General features: G+C 42.0%; 1 long non-coding RNA gene across 1 annotated transcript; it reads right to left on the bottom strand.

The window, feature by feature from the left end:
* Positions 1 to 5,943: 5,943 nt before the first annotated feature.
* On the bottom strand, positions 5,944 to 6,535 carry LOC126384753 (uncharacterized). The gene is made up of 2 exons (XR_007569343.1): positions 6,409 to 6,535; positions 5,944 to 6,320 (listed from the first exon to the last, which is right to left on the bottom strand). It is a non-coding gene; the product is annotated as an uncharacterized LOC126384753 (long non-coding RNA).
* Between the last annotated feature and the right edge of the window lie 247 nt (positions 6,536 to 6,782).

Below are 6,782 nucleotides of genomic sequence, written 5' to 3'. Positions count from 1 at the left end.
TGTGAGGCAAATTGTGATTTGTGATATTGGGCTTTATAAATAAAATTGATTGATTGATTGAAATCTGAGCCCAATACAGCAGGTTTTATTTGCTAAAAATTACTTCTCACCTCCAGCTCTGCCTGTCATACCTGCTGCTTCTTCATGTTTTTTGTCAGACATTTGTCCATCACCTCTCTGCTCCTTTCATTTTCTTGTTCTCTCTGTACCCTGACTTTTCCTTTAAGAGCCCGATTTTTGGTGAGGCATTCTGACTTAGCCAATCAGGCTGCAGTCGGCCTTACATGTTTACATTAGTGGTATAAAATATATATATAAATATAGCTTGTATTGTAAGTGATTTAAGTCAGAAAATAAAATGTTGTACTTGATCAAATGTAAGGGTCAACCATAAACCTTGTCAAGGGCCCCCTCTTGGCCTTGGGCTGAGGTCATCCGTAACCTTTGACCCCCCCCCAGACGGAAGGCCTGTAGTGAAATGAACATTGAGTTCACGGGCAACAGCTCTGGTGAACATTCCTGCACTCAGCATGCCAATTGGCACACTCCCTCAAAACTTGTGACATCTGTGGCATTGTGTTGCGTGATAAAACTGCACATTTTACAGTGGTCTTTTTTTGTGACCATCCCGAAGGCACACCTTTGTAGTAATGATGCTGTTTAATCAGCATCTTGTCAGGTGGATGGATTATTTTCAAAAAGGAAAAGTGCTCACTAACAAATTTGTGATCAAAATTAAAAAATATTGAGTGCAAGGCTTAGATCTGTAACTTAACCTGTGAAAAATGGGAGCAAAAACAAAAGTGTTCCGTTTAAATTTTTGTTCAATATATAAAATGTATTGATGAGATGGCAGTGAAGAGGAAATTTCACCTGAGAACCTACAGGAAGATAGGGCACGAATATATATAATATAATGTTTGAGGTTCCCGGTTGTAACATCGTTCCTTCTAGCTATACCGCAGGGCTGAATATATCTGTGTAATGAGCTGTATACATTTGAAGCTGCTAGTTTTCCATATAGTCCATAGGCAATGGCTTCCTTTAAAATAGACAGACTGATTGGTTGGAGTTCGATCTGTCAGGTTCAAGTGCTGATACACCTCATGTTCTGTGCAAGCAATCGTCAGATCAATACCAGCTGTCACTCTATCACCTAGGCTGAGGCAGGTTTCTACTTTATGGTTTTTCCACCACTCGCTCGGAACTGGTGTGAAAAAGTGCTTACATTTACTGCCATCCTACTAGGAATGTAAAGTAATCTCTTCAGTCCACTTCAATGCTGCAGTTCTGCAATGAGTAGGATTCCCCAAGCAACAAAAGCTCTGTTTAGAGGGATGGAGACCATTACATATTGTAACATGCTGAAGAGCCATTGATCAGAGGCAGCTCCCAGCACGGGGAAACCTCTGAGGGGAAAGTCAGGAAGTGTTGTCGCTCTTATTACATGTATTGATCAGCAGCCCAAGATAGATGGCTTTCCACTATGATACCATCTGTCATTTCAGGTGCAACAACCTGTTGAGTTCCCCCGCTGGGAGACACTCCCTCCTCTTTGGCCAGGAGTTCAGCACAAGAGGAATGTGGGCTGTCATGCAAATGGCGGGGGAGGAGGAGATATCCAGGCATACAATAGACTGCCCATGCCGGGGTCATTTATTAAAACATGGCTTTGTTCCGTCTTGTACTGCAAATTCCAGTGATGAGAAAATGCTGAATGGTCCATCAAGAAAGCACAATTCTGCTTTTTCATGTTACGGTGTGTTTCCTGTTGGCCCCATGCCTCAAACACTCCTTTCTACATTACTGTCACTTACACAGGCACATGCCATTACTCGTGGCACCATGGTTCTCTCAAAAAGCCTTAGCTGTTTCAAATTCACTTGTTACACAAATTTCTGTCTTGCAAATGAAATCTCTTTTTTTAATCAGCGCTGGTCAGTTCCAATCAAATCATTTCCCATCTTATATCAAATTGTTGCTGTGTTGGATTAGTATGCTATTGCTTTAATACTACAAAGACTGATAGACAGATTAGTTTAAATGGTCTGCAGCAATGGTTATGAGCTTTGAGTAATGCACAAAAGCCCATACATATAAGCAGCCAAAATATGTTTACTTCACAGATTGGCTGGGTTTAGCCTTAGGGGCAACACACATCAGCAGCATGGAAAAACAGCTCAACAGTCAGATTTGACATGATTGAAACCTTTGGCCACACTGACTGATTAAAACCGTGATTTCATGCTCACATTCTATAGTACTGAATACACAATGCACCATCCATTTAATTGTGATCCACCGATAGTGCCAGCAAATAATTTGATTGCAACCAGGAATGGAAAAGGGCATGCCGTCCTAAGTCCAAATCCAGATTTTGTTCTTTTGCCTTTGCTACCCCTGAAACTGGGTTTGGATTGATTCTGTAAAGTCATTCTTCATAAGCAGTAGATATGACTTGACTTACTTGAGTTAAGCCTTTTGCTCCTTTAGGGAGCATAGGCCATTGATGAATGTCCTGCATTTCACTCACTTGTTGGCAGAACGCTCTAGATCTCCCCAGCTAAGCCCACAGCTGGACATTTCTGTCTGGACACCTCTTCTCCAGATGTTCTTAAAGGCAACTTTTTTCCTAGTTCCTTGTTGGATCCATTTCAGGGCTTGTTGGTTGATGTTTGTTGCAGGTTTTCTGAGGGTATGTCCAATCCGATTCCACTTAGTCCTGTATTGCTTACTTCATATCTCCACCAGATGTTAAATATTGATGTAAAAAAAAGTTAAGTATTCCTGTCAAAAAGAGTGAGTTACGAAAATGTTGACAAATGATTAGGCAGGAGTTATACTAGCTTTTTAACCATACATTTGTGTAGACAACCTGCTGTGTTGTGAACAAAATTATTCACATACATGCCTGTGTACTACTCATGGTACTGGAGGATTCTACCAAAGAGCACACCAGAGAACTGTGCTGTATGGGACTTCCAGATTTGCATTATGTGAACAATAAACTTCAGGAGCTTTCTTTCCTTGTTCTGCCAATGCTGCCCCGACCGTTCATGTGTGTATTACATCTTGTGGACACATCGCGTTAATTTCTGAGGACGTGCACAACCAACACTTAAAACGGTTGTTCGGTTCAGGTTCAGCCTATGATGGACTTACTGAGTGGGGCTGTTTGTTCATTGCTAGGGTTTGTTAATTAGACAACACATGAACGCAACACGTAGGTTATTTTGGGCAGGTAATATTTATGTAGGTTAACATTAGGTAGATAACAATGGAGGATGTCAAACAAAATTTGTCATCACCCAATGCTACCCAAAGCTCAGTTGATTGCTTGGGACATTCTGGGCTTTCCAGCTTGCAGCAGAGAACTTACTGTATCTTTTAGTGTTGTTGGATGAACCATTGAACAGAGGAGGACAGCGCTGAAGCCATCACAGTGGATACGATACTGTCCTCACTCTCCACGATAACTCAAAATAAACCAACATGTTATGGTTATGTAAATAGTTCAGTTTATTCCAAGAAGAGTTTGTAAAGATGAAGACTTGACATACTCTAATAGTAGGACTCAAATTTTTTATAACTGTTGATGACATTGCGTGTGTGTGTGTGTGTGTGTGTGCGCGCGCGACATGTGTACCTTTTGATAGCTATTTAGAAAGTGCCATGTGTGTAATCACAGTATACAGGCAAGCTGTAACCATGGTAACAACAATAGTTACAGAGCCAAACTCACTGCTTCAGTAATGTTATATCAGCTGTGTTGGGCTTGGATTGAGCTTGGACATACAAAACAGAATGTGTGTTGGGTCCAAGTTTGGGTCTGTTACTACTGTCTTGGGCTTGGGTTGGGAGCCACACTCTAATCCAGAGGAAATGTGTTTAATTGATAAAATTGCATTTATGATTTTCCCATTTTCTACTGTTACCTTGCAATCAAATGCCTCACAACCCGTACTAAATACTTAGGAAGAATATTTAACCTAAATGGCCTGACAGTGCTCTCTGTCAAACTGAAAACAAAGTTGGCCTCTTTAATTGGAAATGCAAGACCCTCACCCCAAAAACTAGCCAAAACCATCAATCCATCCATGCATTTAACAGCTATAAAATCACTGAAGTACATTTCGATGTGAAGCATTGGCCTCATGAATAGTTGAATGGGTGATTAACCTACACTGCTCCTCAGGCTCTGTGGGCCTCAGCTCTAGCTACTCCTCTCATCTCTTGTGCCACTGGCTGGGGACCAGCAGCTAATCAGACTTTCTGGAGTGTAACAAGGCTGAGAAGCTGCTCTTCTGGTCCTCAGTTTGCTGCCATTTGTTGCTGTGCTTGTGTGCTTGTTACAAAATCAATTGATCCTTGGCCTAGTATGTTGTGTCCATTGCCACACTAGCGTTTATCCCTTATATAGAGAAAATAATCCAGTAATTCTATCCTCGAGACAACCTCAAACTTCTTGGCAACTTTACAATCACAAAAACAGAGAATGTGCATCCACAAGTAAGATATAGATGCAGTCTCTGCTGTATCTGCTGAAGCCTGACTAACAGCATGATGTAGGGACAGTATGAACAGCCACAAGCGATGTCTGTCAAGAAAGGCAGTGGATGTGACATGGGCCAAGTTTTTTTTTTTTAATTTCCTTTAGTTATGACTATTGTGTGATGAAACTTCAGTTTAACTTAATGAGAAGAATATTAATTTTCCACCTGGACAATCTCTGGCTAGATTGTAAAGCTTGCGCCTAGTGCGGCTGCTGTGCCCACATCCTCCTCCTGCACTGGTGCTCCCACCTCCTCCTCACCATGAGTCACACCCATCAGCTTTTCACCTGCCAGTCCAGAGGAAAGAACTGCCAAGTGTGCTATGTGTCCAACATGCAATAAACATGCAACATGCCACAAATTACCTGTTTGAAACTGGCACTCACACCCACATTTGGCCACAGAGTGGAAGGGGTACACCATCAGGTGCTGCTGTAAGCCAGGGTCATCATGGCTGATGGATATGTGGCACCTCTGGAAAGGCTTGAGGCAGAGGAGAAGGAAAAAGATAAACAGAGGGAAAAAAGTATGAGAGAGAAGAAGAGAAGGCGCAGAGAAAAGCCACCTCTGCAAGACAATAGCAGTTGTTGTGCCATCTGTGCCATCTGGAAAAACATCACACCACTAGGGTCTGATGCAGATACGATAGTGGGTGCAGTGTGAGTTCTGCAAGCTGCGGTTTCACCTGGTTTGAGTGGATGCTGATGATTTCCCTGACGAAGAGGGGTTGTATTACAAATGTAGTGTCACTGTGTGAGAGGTATTCTTTCTTTATTGATATTATGTATTTATTATATTCACACATTTATAAAATATATTATTATTATTACTTTTAATAATTAATAGGCTCATCTGTTAATCAATTCATTTGTTCATTTATGTTTGAATTTATCAGAGCTGTGTTTTTTCATTCCTCATACGCTCATTAATATGAGCACTATTTTTTGCCTCAAGCTGTGAGACAGTGGGCCCTATTTAGATGGTTTAAAGCGGATGGCGGAGGGTGCATAATCCATGTCACAAGTGTCATTGCTATTTAGATGCAGGCGCAGCTGTCATTTTCACGCCCTGCGCCCTCGTCATCTAACTAGCTAATGAACTTGCGCTTCCCTGGGTGTGTTGGTCTAAAAATGAGGAGTGGTCAGGTGCAGTCATGGCACGTTGCTAGTTAGATGGCGTAAAAAGCAAATGCCCCAGTGACCAACAAAAACCTGGTCTAAAGTCAACGGCGCAGTATTTCGCTGTTAAACAAGTTAGTAATGTGCGTCTCTAGGCGGGTGCACAACGCGCGTGCACTCTGCTCAGACACACACGGAGCAGCCACACATATGCAAAAGATAACAAATAAAAATATGATTACAATGTGAAAGGTTATTATTGTGCACATTAAAATATTTATCAGAAACACGTCTTAATGGTCAGTCATTAATCAGAATGATCTAATCGCAGTAATAATGATCATCATAATTTGTAATAATGACAAATGAAATTGTGAAATTATCTGACCAATCAATCATTTTTTTGATTGAAAACCAAAGCCCACACATTGCATTTATTTTAACATGTTATACTAGGCTACATTATATTATATTATTATATTGTTATCTGAGTGTAGAGAGGACACACATGCAAATAAGAGGCAGAACACAGCTCTAGGAAACATGTGAAAACAATTAACAAACGTGGGTGGGGGAGAAAACGCTGAACAGGTCCTAGCTGCAGGATCAGCACCTTGGGGAGCTCCGCGGCAGTCCTGACAGCTGTGCTCTGTTATATGATGAAAACAGGTTTGAATAATATTCCACAGATATTTAGTAAGATCTTTCTTGTATTAGTGATCCCACGCCTGCTTTACCTCGGGGAGCTTGGGTGCCTGTCTGCTGTCCCCGTAGATCTGGTTCTGACGGGCCTTCACCTCCCGCACGAGGAGATCCGTCTCCTCTGCTGTAAAACGCTCACTCTTTCCAGTTGGTAGGTCCGCCATCTAACCAACTCTCTGCCATGCGCTCGAATCGCGCCTCTTTTAAAGGGAATGAGAGGTGACACTCTGATTGGCTTATTGAATGATACGCCCAAAACACACCCATGACTAATTCACAGAGTAAGTCCAACCCTTTTAGACTCGGCGCAGTCTAAAAACGCACTGTCTAACTAACAAGTGACTGGGACACGCCCACGCACCGCACGCATGGCGCTTCGCGTTTTAGACCATCTAAATAGGGCCCAGTG

Source organism: Epinephelus moara, chromosome 23 (assembly GCF_006386435.1).
Source record: "Epinephelus moara isolate mb chromosome 23, YSFRI_EMoa_1.0, whole genome shotgun sequence".
Classification (NCBI taxonomy): domain Eukaryota; kingdom Metazoa; phylum Chordata; class Actinopteri; order Perciformes; family Serranidae; genus Epinephelus; species Epinephelus moara.
Note: the sequence above shows the minus strand (reverse complement) of the source record. Positions and strands in the feature narration are given on the sequence as shown.